Source organism: Lepisosteus oculatus, chromosome 14, assembly GCF_040954835.1.
Source record: "Lepisosteus oculatus isolate fLepOcu1 chromosome 14, fLepOcu1.hap2, whole genome shotgun sequence".
NCBI classification, from domain to species: domain Eukaryota; kingdom Metazoa; phylum Chordata; class Actinopteri; order Semionotiformes; family Lepisosteidae; genus Lepisosteus; species Lepisosteus oculatus.
In genome coordinates this window covers 45,721,318-45,742,674 of record NC_090709.1, presented here as the reverse complement: position 1 = coordinate 45,742,674, position 21,357 = coordinate 45,721,318, and the positions used below count along the sequence as shown (strand labels likewise).

General features: G+C 55.2%; 29 non-coding genes across 29 annotated transcripts; 18 read left to right on the top strand and 11 right to left on the bottom strand.

Annotated features, from left to right (window-relative positions):
- The first annotated feature begins 482 nt into the window (after positions 1–482).
- Positions 483–555, top strand: trnav-aac (transfer RNA valine (anticodon AAC)). Its single transcript has one exon. It is a non-coding gene; the product is annotated as a tRNA-Val (tRNA).
- A 574-nt stretch (positions 556–1,129) lies between these two features.
- Positions 1,130–1,201, bottom strand: trnah-gug (transfer RNA histidin (anticodon GUG)). Its single transcript has one exon. It is a non-coding gene; the product is annotated as a tRNA-His (tRNA).
- A 694-nt stretch (positions 1,202–1,895) lies between these two features.
- Positions 1,896–1,968, top strand: trnav-cac (transfer RNA valine (anticodon CAC)). Its single transcript has one exon. It is a non-coding gene; the product is annotated as a tRNA-Val (tRNA).
- A 621-nt stretch (positions 1,969–2,589) lies between these two features.
- Positions 2,590–2,661, bottom strand: trnad-guc (transfer RNA aspartic acid (anticodon GUC)). Its single transcript has one exon. It is a non-coding gene; the product is annotated as a tRNA-Asp (tRNA).
- Positions 2,662–3,685: 1,024 nt separating this feature from the next.
- Positions 3,686–3,758, top strand: trnaf-gaa (transfer RNA phenylalanine (anticodon GAA)). The gene has a single exon. It is a non-coding gene; the product is annotated as a tRNA-Phe (tRNA).
- A 109-nt stretch (positions 3,759–3,867) lies between these two features.
- On the top strand, positions 3,868–3,940 carry trnav-aac (transfer RNA valine (anticodon AAC)). Its single transcript has one exon. It is a non-coding gene; the product is annotated as a tRNA-Val (tRNA).
- A 575-nt stretch (positions 3,941–4,515) lies between these two features.
- Positions 4,516–4,587, bottom strand: trnah-gug (transfer RNA histidin (anticodon GUG)). The gene has a single exon. It is a non-coding gene; the product is annotated as a tRNA-His (tRNA).
- Positions 4,588–5,281: 694 nt separating this feature from the next.
- trnav-cac (transfer RNA valine (anticodon CAC)) lies at positions 5,282–5,354 on the top strand. Its single transcript has one exon. It is a non-coding gene; the product is annotated as a tRNA-Val (tRNA).
- A 609-nt stretch (positions 5,355–5,963) lies between these two features.
- On the bottom strand, positions 5,964–6,035 carry trnad-guc (transfer RNA aspartic acid (anticodon GUC)). Its single transcript has one exon. It is a non-coding gene; the product is annotated as a tRNA-Asp (tRNA).
- Positions 6,036–7,059: 1,024 nt separating this feature from the next.
- trnaf-gaa (transfer RNA phenylalanine (anticodon GAA)) lies at positions 7,060–7,132 on the top strand. The gene has a single exon. It is a non-coding gene; the product is annotated as a tRNA-Phe (tRNA).
- A 109-nt stretch (positions 7,133–7,241) lies between these two features.
- On the top strand, positions 7,242–7,314 carry trnav-aac (transfer RNA valine (anticodon AAC)). The gene has a single exon. It is a non-coding gene; the product is annotated as a tRNA-Val (tRNA).
- A 1,340-nt stretch (positions 7,315–8,654) lies between these two features.
- trnav-cac (transfer RNA valine (anticodon CAC)) lies at positions 8,655–8,727 on the top strand. Its single transcript has one exon. It is a non-coding gene; the product is annotated as a tRNA-Val (tRNA).
- A 621-nt stretch (positions 8,728–9,348) lies between these two features.
- On the bottom strand, positions 9,349–9,420 carry trnad-guc (transfer RNA aspartic acid (anticodon GUC)). Its single transcript has one exon. It is a non-coding gene; the product is annotated as a tRNA-Asp (tRNA).
- Positions 9,421–10,614: 1,194 nt separating this feature from the next.
- trnav-aac (transfer RNA valine (anticodon AAC)) lies at positions 10,615–10,687 on the top strand. Its single transcript has one exon. It is a non-coding gene; the product is annotated as a tRNA-Val (tRNA).
- Positions 10,688–11,261: 574 nt separating this feature from the next.
- trnah-gug (transfer RNA histidin (anticodon GUG)) lies at positions 11,262–11,333 on the bottom strand. Its single transcript has one exon. It is a non-coding gene; the product is annotated as a tRNA-His (tRNA).
- Positions 11,334–12,027: 694 nt separating this feature from the next.
- trnav-cac (transfer RNA valine (anticodon CAC)) lies at positions 12,028–12,100 on the top strand. The gene has a single exon. It is a non-coding gene; the product is annotated as a tRNA-Val (tRNA).
- Positions 12,101–12,721: 621 nt separating this feature from the next.
- Positions 12,722–12,793, bottom strand: trnad-guc (transfer RNA aspartic acid (anticodon GUC)). Its single transcript has one exon. It is a non-coding gene; the product is annotated as a tRNA-Asp (tRNA).
- Positions 12,794–13,817: 1,024 nt separating this feature from the next.
- On the top strand, positions 13,818–13,890 carry trnaf-gaa (transfer RNA phenylalanine (anticodon GAA)). Its single transcript has one exon. It is a non-coding gene; the product is annotated as a tRNA-Phe (tRNA).
- A 109-nt stretch (positions 13,891–13,999) lies between these two features.
- On the top strand, positions 14,000–14,072 carry trnav-aac (transfer RNA valine (anticodon AAC)). Its single transcript has one exon. It is a non-coding gene; the product is annotated as a tRNA-Val (tRNA).
- Positions 14,073–14,646: 574 nt separating this feature from the next.
- trnah-gug (transfer RNA histidin (anticodon GUG)) lies at positions 14,647–14,718 on the bottom strand. The gene has a single exon. It is a non-coding gene; the product is annotated as a tRNA-His (tRNA).
- A 694-nt stretch (positions 14,719–15,412) lies between these two features.
- On the top strand, positions 15,413–15,485 carry trnav-cac (transfer RNA valine (anticodon CAC)). The gene has a single exon. It is a non-coding gene; the product is annotated as a tRNA-Val (tRNA).
- A 621-nt stretch (positions 15,486–16,106) lies between these two features.
- Positions 16,107–16,178, bottom strand: trnad-guc (transfer RNA aspartic acid (anticodon GUC)). The gene has a single exon. It is a non-coding gene; the product is annotated as a tRNA-Asp (tRNA).
- A 1,024-nt stretch (positions 16,179–17,202) lies between these two features.
- On the top strand, positions 17,203–17,275 carry trnaf-gaa (transfer RNA phenylalanine (anticodon GAA)). The gene has a single exon. It is a non-coding gene; the product is annotated as a tRNA-Phe (tRNA).
- A 109-nt stretch (positions 17,276–17,384) lies between these two features.
- trnav-aac (transfer RNA valine (anticodon AAC)) lies at positions 17,385–17,457 on the top strand. Its single transcript has one exon. It is a non-coding gene; the product is annotated as a tRNA-Val (tRNA).
- Positions 17,458–18,032: 575 nt separating this feature from the next.
- trnah-gug (transfer RNA histidin (anticodon GUG)) lies at positions 18,033–18,104 on the bottom strand. The gene has a single exon. It is a non-coding gene; the product is annotated as a tRNA-His (tRNA).
- Positions 18,105–18,798: 694 nt separating this feature from the next.
- On the top strand, positions 18,799–18,871 carry trnav-cac (transfer RNA valine (anticodon CAC)). The gene has a single exon. It is a non-coding gene; the product is annotated as a tRNA-Val (tRNA).
- Positions 18,872–19,480: 609 nt separating this feature from the next.
- On the bottom strand, positions 19,481–19,552 carry trnad-guc (transfer RNA aspartic acid (anticodon GUC)). The gene has a single exon. It is a non-coding gene; the product is annotated as a tRNA-Asp (tRNA).
- Positions 19,553–20,576: 1,024 nt separating this feature from the next.
- On the top strand, positions 20,577–20,649 carry trnaf-gaa (transfer RNA phenylalanine (anticodon GAA)). The gene has a single exon. It is a non-coding gene; the product is annotated as a tRNA-Phe (tRNA).
- Positions 20,650–20,758: 109 nt separating this feature from the next.
- On the top strand, positions 20,759–20,831 carry trnav-aac (transfer RNA valine (anticodon AAC)). The gene has a single exon. It is a non-coding gene; the product is annotated as a tRNA-Val (tRNA).
- Positions 20,832–21,357: the final 526 nt, after the last annotated feature.

Sequence of the window (21,357 nt, the reverse complement as noted above, 5' to 3'; positions counted from 1 at the left end):
GTCTGCTTTCCCGCCCCCCCTCCGCCCAAGCTCTGCTCCAAAGTAGCCCGGCAACCCCTCACACCTGCACGTGTCACAACCTAAGGTGCGGTCATGAGACACCCATGGCGTGTCGTTCTGTTCTTGCTAATTGTTTCCTGCCCGTCGCAGGCAGGAGTCCATGCGAGGAAGATGCGCTGGACAGAGCTCAGAGGGCGCAGCTGGGTGGCTTTCCTTCTGAGTGACGTTCCTGCAACACTCTCCCGCTACTCTTGGTGCGCTCATGCCACAACACAGGAAGGCTGGAGCAGGTGGCTGTGGGCTTTGCGCACTGCCGAAATAGCTCAGTTGGGAGAGCGTTAGACTGAAGATCTAAAGGTCCCGGGTTTCGGCATTTTGTTTCATCGCGCCCTTTGTTCCTCTCTCCAGCGCCACCTGCCTAAAGTGACGCGTCCCTTTCTCAGCCCGAAACGCAAGCGAGACACCAGCAGCAGTCCCTACAGGTTTCCGTAGTGTAGCGGCTATCACGTTCGCCTAACACGCGAAAGGTCCCCGGTTCGAGACCGGGCGGAAACAGCCTCGTTTTGCACGCTCCTGTACTTCACAGAGGTCTTGAGCGACCGGTCATTTGTTCCCAATGTATTTCCGGTGCCTTCGTGCACTCTTGTACCAAACGCACGTTCCTTCTGTACGCGGAGCCGATCATTTGCAATTGGGCTGTGCCGACAGACCAGGTCGAGCTCTGTCGGCTCAAAAGCAGCGCAGGACCTGCAAGAACAACAGAAAGATTAGCATCCAGCGGGGGCCTCTTAGTGAGCCCAAGAGCTCATCAAGAATCGGCTCCAGCAACAGGGCTGGGCGCATTGTTCCATTCTCCGCCCACTCTCGGTGTAAACAAGTCCCTCCTGGTCTCTGCTTGAAATGCACTTTCCTGCGTTTGCTTTGGTGTAACTGGCTTCCCCTGCATGGGCGAATGTGAAGAAGATCCTTAGTAAGTCATTGAAGAAAACCGAGAAGAGGTCGGAGTGGCCTCTGTCGTTCATCAACGATCCAGTCAGGCAGTACTCCTCTGTAAAGCGCCGTTCGTTCACGTCGATTGGCTTTTTTTTGCCTTCATTCGCGCGAGTAGTAAAAGCAGACGCCCCTATTCTGCCGTGACCCGGATTCGAACCGGGGTTGTTGCGGCCACAACGCAAAGTACTGACCACTATACGATCACAGCGAGTTACCGAGACACACGCGGCAGGGCGGAAAGGGCTGTGCTCTCTTCGTGTGACATAATTCGGAAAAGTCCTGACGTTGCATTTCAACTGAGCCCCAGTATACATCGACCCTTCGACACTCTGAGTGACAACTCTCTTGCGTGTTTTCTCATATTTATGTAGTTTGCTTGCTTGATGCCGTGAACAGCATGGTTGTTCGCTGCCATATAGTCTAGCGGTTAGGGTTCCTGGTTTTCACCCAGGCGGTTCGACTCGGTTTTGCCTCCTGCTTTCCAAAAGATCAGCACCGTGTACGAAAGAGCCGCATTAAAACTACTCGAACGTGCAAAACGTGCGAGAAGAGGGGGCGCTTGTTTCCAACCGAAACTTCTCGCGTGTGAGACGAGCTGATCATCGCTGTGGGAGGGTTACTCTGGTAGACAGGGCTGACCTTCGGCAATAGGATTTATAGTCTCCAAGATGATATTTGCACTTTCTGGAGAGGCGATTTTCTCCACTTCAGTAGCCCGATTTCGTCGATTGCGTGGAGAGGGCTGTAGAATGTGGCGCCGCCTTTCCTGCTCCGTCCATGACAGGCGTGCTGGTCTCTGGAGAGAGAGCACGGTCCATCAGCGCACTCCAATAAAGGCACTGGAAGCAGCTAAATCGCATTGGCGAAGCTCAGCGCTGGGCCGCTGGGCACGTCTTACCACCGTTTCCGTAGTGTAGTGGTTATCACGTTCGCCTCACACGCGAAAGGTCCCCGGTTCGAAACCGGGCGGAAACAGACATCTTTTGTCGCCAGGCACAAAAGGGGATTGGGGATTCGCCTAGCGCTGTGATCGAACAGACCCACTGGACCCACCTCTTAGTGTGGCGGGATCTGCACAGTGCATGTCACAGCGCATCCTGCTTTCACTTCAAGGCGCGTCCTGATGCACCCCAGTCTCCCGCGTGACAGGTGGGGACAGGTGACAGGTCCTATACTAACGAGGAAGACATCGCTCTCTCCGACCCCCGGCATCGTGTCCCGACCCACCGTGCTGGAAGCCGACGCGTGCTGTGATTCCTTTACGGAGCAGAAATGACAACCGAGGAGCCGAGAGATCATTTCAGCATTTCGCGTCTGAACGGAAAACACAAACGACCAACTCGGAATGACTTGCCTTTGACGCTTCTCAAAGCGTTCTTTGTGCATCGAACAGACCCACTCACCTCTTAGTGTGGCGGGATCTGCACAGTGCATGTCGCAGCGCTTCCTGCTTTCACTTCAATGTGCTTCCTGATGTCGAGTCGACTGCCGTGCGGAGGCTCTGAAAGCGAGAGCAATGAAAAGGTGCACGACGCTGTGAAAGAAAACAGAGAAGTGAAAGGCAGTCATTTCTCTAAGGAGGTGAAAGAAAAGCTACTCCCCGTCGGGGAATCGAACCCCGGTCTCCCGCGTGACAGGCGGGGATACTTGCCACTATACTAACGAGGAAGACATCGCTCTCTCCAACCCCCGGCATCGTGTCCCGACCCAGCATGCTGGAAGCCGACGCGTGCTGTGATCCCTTTACGGAGCAGAAATGACAACCGAGGAGCCGAGAGATCATGTCAGCATTTCGCGTCTGAACGGAAAACACAAACGACCAACTCGGAATGACTTGCCTTTGACGCTTTTCAAAGTGTTCTTTGTGCACGACGACTGCGCCGCCTAGCAGATACAAAGGGGTTGTACAACTTTGAACTAGCAAATGGAAGAGGGCTAAGCCCCCTCTCTTTTAGCCCAGGTTCGATCTGTCTCCCAGAATCACCAGGGCGCACACACACACACACCCGTGCCGTTGAAGTGCTCTGCTTCATTTCTAAGTGCAACTCAACATTCACTCCTACCCCGAGTGCAGAAAAGACAGCATCCACAGCAACAACAGCTCAGGTCTCTGCACAGGAGCTAAGCTGCCCTCATCTCCTCTGCTCTGCGGCTCCTGCGGAGTGGAGTCCTGCCTGGAGCCGTGTTTGCAGGCGGCGGCTCCCCGCGCCCTGTCTGGGCGTCGTGTCCAAGAGCTCCTGGGAGGAAGAGCGAGCCCTCCCACTCGGGGGCTTTTCCACGGTCTGTGTGAGGAGGGGCGGGTGTGTCCAGTAGCTTATCGAGCGGAAGCCTGGGGCGGCGGAGAGCTGTGATCGTGCAGACCTTGAGGTGTCACCTCTTTGTCTGCTTTCCCGCCCCCCCTCCGCCCAAGCTCTGCTCCAAAGTAGCCCGGCAACCCCTCACACCTGCACGTGTCACAACCTAAGGTGCGGTCATGAGACACCCATGGGGTGTCGTTCTGTTCTTGCTAATTGTTTCCTGCCCGTCGCAGGCAGGAGTCCATGCGAGGAAGATGCGCTGGACAGAGCTCAGAGGGCGCAGCTGGGTGGCTTTCCTTCTGAGTGACGTTCCTGCAACACTCTCCCGCTACTCTTGGTGCGCTCATGCCACAACACAGGAAGGCTGGAGCAGGTGGCTGTGGGCTTTGCGCACTGCCGAAATAGCTCAGTTGGGAGAGCGTTAGACTGAAGATCTAAAGGTCCCTGGTTCGATCCCGGGTTTCGGCATTTTGTTTCATCGCGCCCTTTGTTCCTCTCTCCAGCGCCACCTGCCTAAAGTGACGCGTCCCTTTCTCAGCCCGAAACGCAAGCGAGACACCAGCAGCAGTCCCTACAGGTTTCCGTAGTGTAGCGGCTATCACGTTCGCCTAACACGCGAAAGGTCCCCGGTTCGAGACCGGGCGGAAACAGCCTCGTTTTGCACGCTCCTGTACTTCACAGAGGTCTTGAGCGACCGGTCATTTGTTCCCAATGTATTTCCGGTGCCTTCGTGCACTCTTGTACCAAACGCACGTTCCTTCTGTACGCGGAGCCGATCATTTGCAATTGGGCTGTGCCGACAGACCAGGTCGAGCTCTGTCGGCTCAAAAGCAGCGCAGGACCTGCAAGAACAACAGAAAGATTAGCATCCAGCGGGGGCCTCTTAGTGAGCCCAAGAGCTCATCAAGAATCGGCTCCAGCAACAGGGCTGGGCGCATTGTTCCATTCTCCGCCCACTCTCGGTGTAAACAAGTCCCTCCTGGTCTCTGCTTGAAATGCACTTTCCTGCGTTTGCTTTGGTGTAACTGGCTTCCCCTGCATGGGCGAATGTGAAGAAGATCCTTAGTAAGTCATTGAAGAAAACCGAGAAGAGGTCGGAGTGGCCTCTGTCGTTCATCAACGATCCAGTCAGGCAGTACTCCTCTGTAAAGCGCCGTTCGTTCACGTCGATTGGCTTTTTTTTTGCCTTCATTCGCGCGAGTAGTAAAAGCAGACGCCCCTATTCTGCCGTGACCCGGATTCGAACCGGGGTTGTTGCGGCCACAACGCAAAGTACTGACCACTATACGATCACAGCGAGTTACCGAGACACACGCGGCAGGGCGGAAAGGGCTGTGCTCTCTTCGTGTGACATAATTCGGAAAAGTCCTGACGTTGCATTTCAACTGAGCCCCAGTATACATCGACCCTTCGACACTCTGAGTGACAACTCTCTTGCGTGTTTTCTCATATTTATGTAGTTTGCTTGCTTGATGCCGTGAACAGCATGGTTGTTCGCTGCCATATAGTCTAGCGGTTAGGGTTCCTGGTTTTCACCCAGGCGGTTCGACTCGGTTTTGCCTCCTGCTTTCCAAAAGATCAGCACCGTGTACGAAAGAGCCGCATTAAAACTACTCGAACGTGCAAAACGTGCGAGAAGAGGGGGCGCTTGTTTCCAACCGAAACTTCTCGCGTGTGAGACGAGCTGATCATCGCTGTGGGAGGGTTACTCTGGTAGACAGGGCTGACCTTCGGCAATAGGATTTATAGTCTCCAAGATGATATTTGCACTTTCTGGAGAGGCGATTTTCTCCACTTCAGTAGCCCGATTTCGTCGATTGCGTGGAGAGGGCTGTAGAATGTGGCGCCGCCTTTCCTGCTCCGTCCATGACAGGCGTGCTGGTCTCTGGAGAGAGAGCACGGTCCATCAGCGCACTCCAATAAAGGCACTGGAAGCAGCTAAATCGCATTGGCGAAGCTCAGCGCTGGGCCGCTGGGCACGTCTTACCACCGTTTCCGTAGTATAGTGGTTATCACGTTCGCCTCACACGCGAAAGGTCCCCGGTTCGAAACCGGGCGGAAACAGACATCTTTTGTCGCCAGGCACAAAAGGGGATTGGGGATTCGCCTAGCGCTGTGATCGAACAGACCCACTGGACCCACCTCTTAGTGTGGCGGGATCTGCACAGCGCATCCTGCTTTCACTTCAAGGCGCGTCCTGATGCACCCCAGTCTCCCGCGTGACAGGTGGGGACAGGTGACAGGTCCTATACTAACGAGGAAGACATCGCTCTCTCCGACCCCCGGCATCGTGTCCCGACCCACCGTGCTGGAAGCCGACGCGTGCTGTGATTCCTTTACGGAGCAGAAATGACAACCGAGGAGCCGAGAGATCATTTCAGCATTTCGCGTCTGAACGGAAAACACAAACGACCAACTCGGAATGACTTGCCTTTGACGCTTCTCAAAGCGTTCTTTGTGCATCGAACAGACCCACTCACCTCTTAGTGTGGCGGGATCTGCACAGTGCATGTCGCAGCGCTTCCTGCTTTCACTTCAATGTGCTTCCTGATGTCGAGTCGACTGCCGTGCGGAGGCTCTGAAAGCGAGAGCAATGAAAAGGTGCACGACGCTGTGAAAGAAAACAGAGAAGTGAAAGGCAGTCATTTCTCTAAGGAGGTGAAAGAAAAGCTACTCCCCGTCGGGGAATCGAACCCCGGTCTCCCACGTGACAGGCGGGGATACTTGCCACTATACTAACGAGGAAGACATTGCTCTCTCCAACCCCCGGCATCGTGTCCCGACCCAGCATGCTGGAAGCCGACGCGTGCTGTGATCCCTTTACGGAGCAGAAATGACAACCGAGGAGCCGAGAGATCATGTCAGCATTTCGCGTCTGAACGGAAAACACAAACGACCAACTCGGAATGACTTGCCTTTGACGCTTTTCAAAGTGTTCTTTGTGCACGACGACTGCGCCGCCTAGCAGATACAAAGGGGTTGTACAACTTTGAACTAGCAAATGGAAGAGGGCTAAGCCCCCTCTCTTTTAGCCCAGGTTCGATCTGTCTCCCAGAATCACCAGGGCGCACACACACACACACCCGTGCCGTTGAAGTGCTCTGCTTCATTTCTAAGTGCAACTCAACATTCACTCCTACCCCGAGTGCAGAAAAGACAGCATCCACAGCAACAACAGCTCAGGTCTCTGCACAGGAGCTAAGCTGCCCTCATCTCCTCTGCTCTGCGGCTCCTGCGGAGTGGAGTCCTGCCTGGAGCCGTGTTTGCAGGCGGCGGCTCCCCGCGCCCTGTCTGGGCGTCGTGTCCAAGAGCTCCTGGGAGGAAGAGCGAGCCCTCCCACTCGGGGGCTTTTCCACGGTCTGTGTGAGGAGGGGCGGGTGTGTCCAGTAGCTTATCGAGCGGAAGCCTGGGGCGGCGGAGAGCTGTGATCGTGCAGACCTTGAGGTGTCACCTCTTTGTCTGCTTTCCCGCCCCCCCTCCGCCCAAGCTCTGCTCCAAAGTAGCCCGGCAACCCCTCACACCTGCACGTGTCACAACCTAAGGTGCGGTCATGAGACACCCATGGCGTGTCGTTCTGTTCTTGCTAATTGTTTCCTGCCCGTCGCAGGCAGGAGTCCATGCGAGGAAGATGCGCTGGACAGAGCTCAGAGGGCGCAGCTGGGTGGCTTTCCTTCTGAGTGACGTTCCTGCAACACTCTCCCGCTACTCTTGGTGCACTCATGCCACAACACAGGAAGGCTGGAGCAGGTGGCTGTGGGCTTTGCGCACTGCCGAAATAGCTCAGTTGGGCGAGCGTTAGACTGAAGATCTAAAGGTCCCTGGTTCGATCCCGGGTTTCGGCATTTTGTTTCATCGCGCCCTTTGTTCCTCTCTCCAGCGCCACCTGCCTAAAGTGACGCGTCCCTTTCTCAGCCCGAAACGCAAGCGAGACACCAGCAGCAGTCCCTACAGGTTTCCGTAGTGTAGCGGCTATCACGTTCGCCTAACACGCGAAAGGTCCCCGGTTCGAGACCGGGCGGAAACAGCCTCGTTTTGCACGCTCCTGTACTTCACAGAGGTCTTGAGCGACCGGTCATTTGTTCCCAATGTATTTCCGGTGCCTTCGTGCACTCTTGTACCAAACGCACGTTCCTTCTGTACGCGGAGCCGATCATTTGCAATTGGGCTGTGCCGACAGACCAGGTCGAGCTCTGTCGGCTCAAAAGCAGCGCAGGACCTGCAAGAACAACAGAAAGATTAGCATCCAGCGGGGGCCTCTTAGTGAGCCCAAGAGCTCATCAAGAATCGGCTCCAGCAACAGGGCTGGGCGCATTGTTCCATTCTCCGCCCACTCTCGGTGTAAACAAGTCCCTCCTGGTCTCTGCTTGAAATGCACTTTCCTGCGTTTGCTTTGGTGTAACTGGCTTCCCCTGCATGGGCGAATGTGAAGAAGATCCTTAGTAAGTCATTGAAGAAAACCGAGAAGAGGTCGGAGTGGCCTCTGTCGTTCATCAACGATCCAGTCAGGCAGTACTCCTTTGTAAAGCGCCGTTCGTTCACGTCGATTGGCTTTTTTTTGCCTTCATTCGCGCGAGTAGTAAAAGCAGACACCCCTATTCTGCCATGACCCGGATTCGAACCGGGGTTGTTGCGGCCACAACGCAAAGTACTGACCACTATACGATCACAGCGAGTTACCGAGACACACGCGGCAGGGCGGAAAGGGCTGTGCTCTCTTCGTGTGACATAATTCGGAAAAGTCCTGACGTTGCATTTCAACTGAGCCCCAGTATACATCGACCCTTCGACACTCTGAGTGACAACTCTCTTGCGTGTTTTCTCATATTTATGTAGTTTGCTTGCTTGATGCCGTGAACAGCATGGTTGTTCGCTGCCATATAGTCTAGCGGTTAGGGTTCCTGGTTTTCACCCAGGCGGTTCGACTCGGTTTTGCCTCCTGCTTTCCAAAAGATCAGCACCGTGTACGAAAGAGCTGCATTAAAACTACTCGAACGTGCAAAACGTGCGAGAAGAGGGGGCGCTTGTTTCCAACCGAAACTTCTCGCGTGTGAGACGAGCTGATCATCGCTGTGGGAGGGTTACTCTGGTAGACAGGGCTGACCTTCGGCAATAGGATTTATAGTCTCCAAGATGATATTTGCACTTTCTGGAGAGGCGATTTTCTCCACTTCAGTAGCCCGATTTCGTCGATTGCGTGGAGAGGGCTGTAGAATGTGGCGCCGCCTTTCCTGCTCCGTCCATGACAGGCGTGCTGGTCTCTGGAGAGAGAGCACGGTCCATCAGCGCACTCCAATAAAGGCACTGGAAGCAGCTAAATCGCATTGGCGAAGCTCAGCGCTGGGCCGCTGGGCACGTCTTACCACCGTTTCCGTAGTGTAGTGGTTATCACGTTCGCCTCACACGCGAAAGGTCCCCGGTTCGAAACCGGGCGGAAACAGACATCTTTTGTCGCCAGGCACAAAAGGGGATTGGGGATTCGCCTAGCGCTGTGATCGAACAGACCCACTGGACCCACCTCTTAGTGTGGCGGGATCTGCACAGTGCATGTCACAGCGCATCCTGCTTTCACTTCAAGGCGCGTCCTGATGCACCCCAGTCTCCCGCGTGACAGGTGGGGACAGGTGACAGGTCCTATACTAACGAGGAAGACATCGCTCTCTCCGACCCCCGGCATCGTGTCCCGACCCACCGTGCTGGAAGCCGACGCGTGCTGTGATTCCTTTACGGAGCAGAAATGACAACCGAGGAGCCGAGAGATCATTTCAGCATTTCGCGTCTGAACGGAAAACACAAACGACCAACTCGGAATGACTTGCCTTTGACGCTTCTCAAAGCGTTCTTTGTGCATCGAACAGACCCACTCACCTCTTAGTGTGGCGGGATCTGCACAGTGCATGTCGCAGCGCTTCCTGCTTTCACTTCAATGTGCTTCCTGATGTCGAGTCGACTGCCGTGCGGAGGCTCTGAAAGCGAGAGCAATGAAAAGGTGCACGACGCTGTGAAAGAAAACAGAGAAGTGAAAGGCAGTCATTTCTCTAAGGAGGTGAAAGAAAAGCTACTCCCCGTCGGGGAATCGAACCCCGGTCTCCCGCGTGACAGGCGGGGATACTTGCCACTATACTAACGAGGAAGACATCGCTCTCTCCAACCCCCGGCATCGTGTCCCGACCCAGCATGCTGGAAGCCGACGCGTGCTGTGATCCCTTTACGGAGCAGAAATGACAACCGAGGAGCCGAGAGATCATGTCAGCATTTCGCGTCTGAACGGAAAACACAAACGACCAACTCGGAATGACTTGCCTTTGACGCTTTTCAAAGTGTTCTTTGTGCACGACGACTGCGCCGCCTAGCAGATACAAAGGGGTTGTACAACTTTGAACTAGCAAATGGAAGAGGGCTAAGCCCCCTCTCTTTTAGCCCAGGTTCGATCTGTCTCCCAGAATCACCAGGGCGCACACACACACACACCCGTGCCGTTGAAGTGCTCTGCTTCATTTCTAAGTGCAACTCAACATTCACTCCTACCCCGAGTGCAGAAAAGACAGCATCCACAGCAACAACAGCTCAGGTCTCTGCACAGGAGCTAAGCTGCCCTCATCTCCTCTGCTCTGCGGCTCCTGCGGAGTGGAGTCCTGCCTGGAGCCGTGTTTGCAGGCGGCGGCTCCCCGCGCCCTGTCTGGGCGTCGTGTCCAAGAGCTCCTGGGAGGAAGAGCGAGCCCTCCCACTCGGGGGCTTTTCCACGGTCTGTGTGAGGAGGGGCGGGTGTGTCCAGTAGCTTATCGAGCGGAAGCCTGGGGCGGCGGAGAGCTGTGATCGTGCAGACCTTGAGGTGTCACCTCTTTGTCTGCTTTCCCGCCCCCCCTCCGCCCAAGCTCTGCTCCAAAGTAGCCCGGCAACCCCTCACACCTGCACGTGTCACAACCTAAGGTGCGGTCATGAGACACCCATGGCGTGTCGTTCTGTTCTTGCTAATTGTTTCCTGCCCGTCGCAGGCAGGAGTCCATGCGAGGAAGATGCGCTGGACAGAGCTCAGAGGGCGCAGCTGGGTGGCTTTCCTTCTGAGTGACGTTCCTGCAACACTCTCCCGCTACTCTTGGTGCGCTCATGCCACAACACAGGAAGGCTGGAGCAGGTGGCTGTGGGCTTTGCGCACTGCCGAAATAGCTCAGTTGGGAGAGCGTTAGACTGAAGATCTAAAGATCCCGGGTTTCGGCATTTTGTTTCATCGCGCCCTTTGTTCCTCTCTCCAGCGCCACCTGCCTAAAGTGACGCGTCCCTTTCTCAGCCCGAAACGCAAGCGAGACACCAGCAGCAGTCCCTACAGGTTTCCGTAGTGTAGCGGCTATCACGTTCGCCTAACACGCGAAAGGTCCCCGGTTCGAGACCGGGCGGAAACAGCCTCGTTTTGCACGCTCCTGTACTTCACAGAGGTCTTGAGCGACCGGTCATTTGTTCCCAATGTATTTCCGGTGCCTTCGTGCACTCTTGTACCAAACGCACGTTCCTTCTGTACGCGGAGCCGATCATTTGCAATTGGGCTGTGCCGACAGACCAGGTCGAGCTCTGTCGGCTCAAAAGCAGCGCAGGACCTGCAAGAACAACAGAAAGATTAGCATCCAGCGGGGGCCTCTTAGTGAGCCCAAGAGCTCATCAAGAATCGGCTCCAGCAACAGGGCTGGGCGCATTGTTCCATTCTCCGCCCACTCTCGGTGTAAACAAGTCCCTCCTGGTCTCTGCTTGAAATGCACTTTCCTGCGTTTGCTTTGGTGTAACTGGCTTCCCCTGCATGGGCGAATGTGAAGAAGATCCTTAGTAAGTCATTGAAGAAAACCGAGAAGAGGTCGGAGTGGCCTCTGTCGTTCATCAACGATCCAGTCAGGCAGTACTCCTCTGTAAAGCGCCGTTCGTTCACGTCGATTGGCTTTTTTTTGCCTTCATTCGCGCGAGTAGTAAAAGCAGACGCCCCTATTCTGCCGTGACCCGGATTCGAACCGGGGTTGTTGCGGCCACAACGCAAAGTACTGACCACTATACGATCACAGCGAGTTACCGAGACACACGCGGCAGGGCGGAAAGGGCTGTGCTCTCTTCGTGTGACATAATTCGGAAAAGTCCTGACGTTGCATTTCAACTGAGCCCCAGTATACATCGACCCTTCGACACTCTGAGTGACAACTCTCTTGCGTGTTTTCTCATATTTATGTAGTTTGCTTGCTTGATGCCGTGAACAGCATGGTTGTTCGCTGCCATATAGTCTAGCGGTTAGGGTTCCTGGTTTTCACCCAGGCGGTTCGACTCGGTTTTGCCTCCTGCTTTCCAAAAGATCAGCACCGTGTACGAAAGAGCCGCATTAAAACTACTCGAACGTGCAAAACGTGCGAGAAGAGGGGGCGCTTGTTTCCAACCGAAACTTCTCGCGTGTGAGACGAGCTGATCATCGCTGTGGGAGGGTTACTCTGGTAGACAGGGCTGACCTTCGGCAATAGGATTTATAGTCTCCAAGATGATATTTGCACTTTCTGGAGAGGCGATTTTCTCCACTTCAGTAGCCCGATTTCGTCGATTGCGTGGAGAGGGCTGTAGAATGTGGCGCCGCCTTTCCTGCTCCGTCCATGACAGGCGTGCTGGTCTCTGGAGAGAGAGCACGGTCCATCAGCGCACTCCAATAAAGGCACTGGAAGCAGCTAAATCGCATTGGCGAAGCTCAGCGCTGGGCCGCTGGGCACGTCTTACCACCGTTTCCGTAGTGTAGTGGTTATCACGTTCGCCTCACACGCGAAAGGTCCCCGGTTCGAAACCGGGCGGAAACAGACATCTTTTGTCGCCAGGCACAAAAGGGGATTGGGGATTCGCCTAGCGCTGTGATCGAACAGACCCACTGGACCCACCTCTTAGTGTGGCGGGATCTGCACAGTGCATGTCACAGCGCATCCTGCTTTCACTTCAAGGCGCGTCCTGATGCACCCCAGTCTCCCGCGTGACAGGTGGGGACAGGTGACAGGTCCTATACTAACGAGGAAGACATCGCTCTCTCCGACCCCCGGCATCGTGTCCCGACCCACCGTGCTGGAAGCCGACGCGTGCTGTGATTCCTTTACGGAGCAGAAATGACAACCGAGGAGCCGAGAGATCATTTCAGCATTTCGCGTCTGAACGGAAAACACAAACGACCAACTCGGAATGATTTGCCTTTGACGCTTCTCAAAGCGTTCTTTGTGCATCGAACAGACCCACTCACCTCTTAGTGTGGCGGGATCTGCACAGTGCATGTCGCAGCGCTTCCTGCTTTCACTTCAATGTGCTTCCTGATGTCGAGTCGACTGCCGTGCGGAGGCTCTGAAAGCGAGAGCAATGAAAAGGTGCACGACGCTGTGAAAGAAAACAGAGAAGTGAAAGGCAGTCATTTCTCTAAGGAGGTGAAAGAAAAGCTACTCCCCGTCGGGGAATCGAACCCCGGTCTCCCGCGTGACAGGTGGGGATACTTGCCACTATACTAACGAGGAAGACATCGCTCTCTCCAACCCCCGGCATCGTGTCCCGACCCAGCATGCTGGAAGCCGACGCGTGCTGTGATCCCTTTACGGAGCAGAAATGACAACCGAGGAGCCGAGAGATCATGTCAGCATTTCGCGTCTGAACGGAAAACACAAACGACCAACTCGGAATGACTTGCCTTTGACGCTTTTCAAAGTGTTCTTTGTGCACGACGACTGCGCCGCCTAGCAGATACAAAGGGGTTGTACAACTTTGAACTAGCAAATGGAAGAGGGCTAAGCCCCCTCTCTTTTAGCCCAGGTTCGATCTGTCTCCCAGAATCACCAGGGTGCACACACACACACACCCGTGCCGTTGAAGTGCTCTGCTTCATTTCTAAGTGCAACTCAACATTCACTCCTACCCCGAGTGCAGAAAAGACAGCATCCACAGCAACAACAGCTCAGGTCTCTGCACAGGAGCTAAGCTGCCCTCATCTCCTCTGCTCTGCGGCTCCTGCGGAGTGGAGTCCTGCCTGGAGCCGTGTTTGCAGGCGGCGGCTCCCCGCGCCCTGTCTGGGCGTCGTGTCCAAGAGCTCCTGGGAGGAAGAGCGAGCCCTCCCACTCGGGGGCTTTTCCACGGTCTGTGTGAGGAGGGGCGGGTGTGTCCAGTAGCTTATCGAGCGGAAGCCTGGGGCGGCGGAGAGCTGTGATCGTGCAGACCTTGAGGTGTCACCTCTTTGTCTGCTTTCCCGCCCCCCCTCCGCCCAAGCTCTGCTCCAAAGTAGCCCGGCAACCCCTCACACCTGCACGTGTCACAACCTAAGGTGCGGTCATGAGACACCCATGGCGTGTCGTTCTGTTCTTGCTAATTGTTTCCTGCCCGTCGCAGGCAGGAGTCCATGCGAGGAAGATGCGCTGGACAGAGCTCAGAGGGCGCAGCTGGGTGGCTTTCCTTCTGAGTGACGTTCCTGCAACACTCTCCCGCTACTCTTGGTGCGCTCATGCCACAACACAGGAAGGCTGGAGCAGGTGGCTGTGGGCTTTGCGCACTGCCGAAATAGCTCAGTTGGGAGAGCGTTAGACTGAAGATCTAAAGGTCCCTGGTTCGATCCCGGGTTTCGGCATTTTGTTTCATCGCGCCCTTTGTTCCTCTCTCCAGCGCCACCTGCCTAAAGTGACGCGTCCCTTTCTCAGCCCGAAACGCAAGCGAGACACCAGCAGCAGTCCCTACAGGTTTCCGTAGTGTAGCGGCTATCACGTTTGCCTAACACGCGAAAGGTCCCCGGTTCGAGACCGGGCGGAAACAGCCTCGTTTTGCACGCTCCTGTACTTCACAGAGGTCTTGAGCGACCGGTCATTTGTTCCCAATGTATTTCCGGTGCCTTTGTGCACTCTTGTACCAAACGCACGTTCCTTCTGTACGCGGAGCCGATCATTTGCAATTGGGCTGTGCCGACAGACCAGGTCGAGCTCTGTCGGCTCAAAAGCAGCGCAGGACCTGCAAGAACAACAGAAAGATTAGCATCCAGCGGGGGCCTCTTAGTGAGCCCAAGAGCTCATCAAGAATCGGCTCCAGCAACAGGGCTGGGCGCATTGTTCCATTCTCCGCCCACTCTCGGTGTAAACAAGTCCCTCCTGGTCTCTGCTTGAAATGCACTTTCCTGCGTTTGCTTTGGTGTAACTGGCTTCCCCTGCATGGGCGAATGTGAAGAAGATCCTTAGTAAGTCATTGAAGAAAACCGAGAAGAGGTCGGAGTGGCCTCTGTCGTTCATCAACGATCCAGTCAGGCAGTACTCCTCTGTAAAGCGCCGTTCGTTCACGTCGATTGGCTTTTTTTTGCCTTCATTCGTGCGAGTAGTAAAAGCAGACGCCCCTAATCTGCCGTGACCCGGATTCGAACCGGGGTTGTTGCGGCCACAACGCAAAGTACTGACCACTATACGATCACAGCGAGTTACCGAGACACACGCGGCAGGGCGGAAAGGGCTGTGCTCTCTTCGTGTGACATAATTCGGAAAAGTCCTGACGTTGCATTTCAACTGAGCCCCAGTATACATCGACCCTTCGACACTCTGAGTGACAACTCTCTTGCGTGTTTTCTCATATTTATGTAGTTTGCTTGCTTGATGCCGTGAACAGCATGGTTGTTCGCTGCCATATAGTCTAGCGGTTAGGGTTCCTGGTTTTCACCCAGGCGGTTCGACTCGGTTTTGCCTCCTGCTTTCCAAAAGATCAGCACCGTGTACGAAAGAGCCGCATTAAAACTACTCGAACGTGCAAAACGTGCGAGAAGAGGGGGCGCTTGTTTCCAACCGAAACTTCTCGCGTGTGAGACGAGCTGATCATCGCTGTGGGAGGGTTACTCTGGTAGACAGGGCTGACCTTCGGCAATAGGATTTATAGTCTCCAAGATGATATTTGCACTTTCTGGAGAGGCGATTTTCTCCACTTCAGTAGCCCGATTTCGTCGATTGCGTGGAGAGGGCTGTAGAATGTGGCGCCGCCTTTCCTGCTCCGTCCATGACAGGCGTGCTGGTCTCTGGAGAGAGAGCACGGTCCATCAGCGCACTCCAATAAAGGCACTGGAAGCAGCTAAATCGCATTGGCGAAGCTCAGCGCTGGGCCGCTGGGCACGTCTTACCACCGTTTCCGTAGTGTGGTGGTTATCACGTTCGCCTCACACGCGAAAGGTCCCCGGTTCGAAACCGGGCGGAAACAGACATCTTTTGTCGCCAGGCACAAAAGGGGATTGGGGATTCGCCTAGCGCTGTGATCGAACAGACCCACTGGACCCACCTCTTAGTGTGGCGGGATCTGCACAGTGCATGTCACAGCGCATCCTGCTTTCACTTCAAGGCGCGTCCTGATGCACCCCAGTCTCCCGCGTGACAGGTGGGGACAGGTGACAGGTCCTATACTAACGAGGAAGACATCGCTCTCTCCGACCCCCGGCATCGTGTCCCGACCCACCGTGCTGGAAGCCGACGCGTGCTGTGATTCCTTTACGGAGCAGAAATGACAACCGAGGAGCCGAGAGATCATTTCAGCATTTCGCGTCTGAACGGAAAACACAAACGACCAACTCGGAATGACTTGCCTTTGACGCTTCTCAAAGCGTTCTTTGTGCATCGAACAGACCCACTCACCTCTTAGTGTGGCGGGATCTGCACAGTGCATGTCGCAGCGCTTCCTGCTTTCACTTCAATGTGCTTCCTGATGTCGAGTCGACTGCCGTGCGGAGGCTCTGAAAGCGAGAGCAATGAAAAGGTGCACGACGCTGTGAAAGAAAACAGAGAAGTGAAAGGCAGTCATTTCTCTAAGGAGGTGAAAGAAAAGCTACTCCCCGTCGGGGAATCGAACCCCGGTCTCCCGCGTGACAGGCGGGGATACTTGCCACTATACTAACGAGGAAGACATCGCTCTCTCCAACCCCCGGCATCGTGTCCCGACCCAGCATGCTGGAAGCCGACGCGTGCTGTGATCCCTTTACGGAGCAGAAATGACAACCGAGGAGCCGAGAGATCATGTCAGCATTTCGCGTCTGAACGGAAAACACAAACGACCAACTCGGAATGACTTGCCTTTGACGCTTTTCAAAGTGTTCTTTGTGCACGACGACTGCGCCGCCTAGCAGATACAAAGGGGTTGTACAACTTTGAACTAGCAAATGGAAGAGGGCTAAGCCCCCTCTCTTTTAGCCCAGGTTCGATCTGTCTCCCAGAATCACCAGGGCGCACACACACACACACCCGTGCCGTTGAAGTGCTCTGCTTCATTTCTAAGTGCAACTCAACATTCACTCCTACCCCGAGTGCAGAAAAGACAGCATCCACAGCAACAACAGCTCAGGTCTCTGCACAGGAGCTAAGCTGCCCTCATCTCCTCTGCTCTGCGGCTCCTGCGGAGTGGAGTCCTGCCTGGAGCCGTGTTTGCAGGCGGCGGCTCCCCGCGCCCTGTCTGGGCGTCGTGTCCAAGAGCTCCTGGGAGGAAGAGCGAGCCCTCCCACTCGGGGGCTTTTCCACGGTCTGTGTGAGGAGGGGCGGGTGTGTCCAGTAGCTTATCGAGCGGAAGCCTGGGGCGGCGGAGAGCTGTGATCGTGCAGACCTTGAGGTGTCACCTCTTTGTCTGCTTTCCCGCCCCCCCTCCGCCCAAGCTCTGCTCCAAAGTAGCCCGGCAACCCCTCACACCTGCACGTGTCACAACCTAAGGTGCGGTCATGAGACACCCATGGGGTGTCGTTCTGTTCTTGCTAATTGTTTCCTGCCCGTCGCAGGCAGGAGTCCATGCGAGGAAGATGCGCTGGACAGAGCTCAGAGGGCGCAGCTGGGTGGCTTTCCTTCTGAGTGACGTTCCTGCAACACTCTCCCGCTACTCTTGGTGCGCTCATGCCACAACACAGGAAGGCTGGAGCAGGTGGCTGTGGGCTTTGCGCACTGCCGAAATAGCTCAGTTGGGAGAGCGTTAGACTGAAGATCTAAAGGTCCCTGGTTCGATCCCGGGTTTCGGCATTTTGTTTCATCGCGCCCTTTGTTCCTCTCTCCAGCGCCACCTGCCTAAAGTGACGCGTCCCTTTCTCAGCCCGAAACGCAAGCGAGACACCAGCAGCAGTCCCTACAGGTTTCCGTAGTGTAGCGGCTATCACGTTCGCCTAACACGCGAAAGGTCCCCGGTTCGAGACCGGGTGGAAACAGCCTCGTTTTGCACGCTCCTGTACTTCACAGAGGTCTTGAGCGACCGGTCATTTGTTCCCAATGTATTTCCGGTGCCTTCGTGCACTCTTGTACCAAACGCACGTTCCTTCTGTACGCGGAGCCGATCATTTGCAATTGGGCTGTGCCGACAGACCAGGTCGAGCTCTGTCGGCTCAAAAGCAGCGCAGGACCTGCAAGAACAACAGAAAGATTAGCATCCAGCGGGGGCCTCTTAGTGAGCCCAAGAGCTCATCAAGAATCGGCTCCAGCAACAGGGCTGGGCGCATTGTTCCATTCTCCGCCCACTCTCGGTGTAAACAAGTCCCTCCTGGTCTCTGCTTGAAATGCACTTTCCTGCGTTTGCTTTGGTGTAACTGGCTTCCCCTGCATGGGCGAATGTGAAGAAGATCCTTAGTAAGTCATTGAAGAAAACCGAGAAGAGGTCGGAGTGGCCTCTGTCGTTCATCAACGATCCAGTCAGGCAGTACTCCTCTGTAAAGCGCCGTTCGTTCACGTCGATTGGCTTTTTTTTTGCCTTCATTCGCGCGAGTAGTAAAAGCAGACGCCCCTATTCTGCCGTGACCCGGATTCGAACCGGGGTTGTTGCGGCCACAACGCAAAGTACTGACCACTATACGATCACAGCGAGTTACCAAGACACACGCGGCAGGGCGGAAAGGGCTGTGCTCTCTTCGTGTGACATAATTCGGAAAAGTCCTGACGTTGCATTTCAACTGAGCCCCAGTATACATCGACCCTTCGACACTCTGAGTGACAACTCTCTTGCGTGTTTTCTCATATTTATGTAGTTTGCTTGCTTGATGCCGTGAACAGCATGGTTGTTCGCTGCCATATAGTCTAGCGGTTAGGGTTCCTGGTTTTCACCCAGGCGGTTCGACTCGGTTTTGCCTCCTGCTTTCCAAAAGATCAGCACCGTGTACGAAAGAGCCGCATTAAAACTACTCGAACGTGCAAAACGTGCGAGAAGAGGGGGCGCTTGTTTCCAACCGAAACTTCTCGCGTGTGAGACGAGCTGATCATCGCTGTGGGAGGGTTACTCTGGTAGACAGGGCTGACCTTCGGCAATAGGATTTATAGTCTCCAAGATGATATTTGCACTTTCTGGAGAGGCGATTTTCTCCACTTCAGTAGCCCGATTTCGTCGATTGCGTGGAGAGGGCTGTAGAATGTGGCGCCGCCTTTCCTGCTCCGTCCATGACAGGCGTGCTGGTCTCTGGAGAGAGAGCACGGTCCATCAGCGCACTCCAATAAAGGCACTGGAAGCAGCTAAATCGCATTGGCGAAGCTCAGCGCTGGGCCGCTGGGCACGTCTTACCACCGTTTCCGTAGTGTAGTGGTTATCACGTTCGCCTCACACGCGAAAGGTCCCCGGTTCGAAACCGGGCGGAAACAGACATCTTTTGTCGCCAGGCACAAAAGGGGATTGGGGATTCGCCTAGCGCTGTGATCGAACAGACCCACTGGACCCACCTCTTAGTGTGGCGGGATCTGCACAGCGCATCCTGCTTTCACTTCAAGGCGCGTCCTGATGCACCCCAGTCTCCCGCGTGACAGGTGGGGACAGGTGACAGGTCCTATACTAACGAGGAAGACATCGCTCTCTCCGACCCCCGGCATCGTGTCCCGACCCACCGTGCTGGAAGCCGACGCGTGCTGTGATTCCTTTACGGAGCAGAAATGACAACCGAGGAGCCGAGAGATCATTTCAGCATTTCGCGTCTGAACGGAAAACACAAACGACCAACTCGGAATGACTTGCCTTTGACGCTTCTCAAAGCGTTCTTTGTGCATCGAACAGACCCACTCACCTCTTAGTGTGGCGGGATCTGCACAGTGCATGTCGCAGCGCTTCCTGCTTTCACTTCAATGTGCTTCCTGATGTCGAGTCGACTGCCGTGCGGAGGCTCTGAAAGCGAGAGCAATGAAAAGGTGCACGACGCTGTGAAAGAAAACAGAGAAGTGAAAGGCAGTCATTTCTCTAAGGAGGTGAAAGAAAAGCTACTCCCCGTCGGGGAATCGAACCCCGGTCTCCCGCGTGACAGGCGGGGATACTTGCCACTATACTAACGAGGAAGACATTGCTCTCTCCAACCCCCGGCATCGTGTCCCGACCCAGCATGCTGGAAGCCGACGCGTGCTGTGATCCCTTTACGGAGCAGAAATGACAACCGAGGAGCCGAGAGATCATGTCAGCATTTCGCGTCTGAACGGAAAACACAAACGACCAACTCGGAATGACTTGCCTTTGACGCTTTTCAAAGTGTTCTTTGTGCACGACGACTGCGCCGCCTAGCAGATACAAAGGGGTTGTACAACTTTGAACTAGCAAATGGAAGAGGGCTAAGCCCCCTCTCTTTTAGCCCAGGTTCGATCTGTCTCCCAGAATCACCAGGGCGCACACACACACACACCCGTGCCGTTGAAGTGCTCTGCTTCATTTCTAAGTGCAACTCAACATTCACTCCTACCCCGAGTGCAGAAAAGACAGCATCCACAGCAACAACAGCTCAGGTCTCTGCACAGGAGCTAAGCTGCCCTCATCTCCTCTGCTCTGCGGCTCCTGCGGAGTGGAGTCCTGCCTGGAGCCGTGTTTGCAGGCGGCGGCTCCCCGCGCCCTGTCTGGGCGTCGTGTCCAAGAGCTCCTGGGAGGAAGAGCGAGCCCTCCCACTCGGGGGCTTTTCCACAGTCTGTGTGAGGAGGGGCGGGTGTGTCCAGTAGCTTATCGAGCGGAAGCCTGGGGCGGCGGAGAGCTGTGATCGTGCAGACCTTGAGGTGTCACCTCTTTGTCTGCTTTCCCGCCCCCCCTCCGCCCAAGCTCTGCTCCAAAGTAGCCCGGCAACCCCTCACACCTGGACGTGTCACAACCTAAGGTGCGGTCATGAGACACCCATGGCGTGTCGTTCTGTTCTTGCTAATTGTTTCCTGCCCGTCGCAGGCAGGAGTCCATGCGAGGAAGATGCGCTGGACAGAGCTCAGAGGGCGCAGCTGGGTGGCTTTCCTTCTGAGTGACGTTCCTGCAACACTCTCCCGCTACTCTTGGTGCGCTCATGCCACAACACAGGAAGGCTGGAGCAGGTGGCTGTGGGCTTTGCGCACTGCCGAAATAGCTCAGTTGGGAGAGCGTTAGACTGAAGATCTAAAGGTCCCTGGTTCGATCCCGGGTTTCGGCATTTTGTTTCATCGCGCCCTTTGTTCCTCTCTCCAGCGCCACCTGCCTAAAGTGACGCGTCCCTTTCTCAGCCCGAAACGCAAGCGAGACACCAGCAGCAGTCCCTACAGGTTTCCGTAGTGTAGCGGCTATCACGTTCGCCTAACACGCGAAAGGTCCCCGGTTCGAGACCGGGCGGAAACAGCCTCGTTTTGCACGCTCCTGTACTTCACAGAGGTCTTGAGCGACCGGTCATTTGTTCCCAATGTATTTCCGGTGCCTTCGTGCACTCTTGTACCAAACGCACGTTCCTTCTGTACGCGGAGCCGATCATTTGCAATTGGGCTGTGCCGACAGACCAGGTCGAGCTCTGTCGGCTCAAAAGCAGCGCAGGACCTGCAAGAACAACAGAAAGATTAGCATCCAGCGGGGGCCTCTTAGTGAGCCCAAGAGCTCATCAAGAATCGGCTCCAGCAACAGGGCTGGGCGCATTGTTCCATTCTCCGCCCACTCTCGGTGTAAACAAGTCCCTCCTGGTCTCTGCTTGAAATGCACTTTCCTGCGTTTGCTTTGGTGTAACTGGCTTCCCCTGCATGGGCGAATGTGAAGAAGATCCTTAGTAAGTCATTGAAGAAAACCGAGAAGAGGTCGGAGTGGCCTCTGTCGTTCATCAACGATCCAGTCAGGCAGTACTCCTCTGTAAAGCGCCGTTCGTTCACGTCGATTGGCT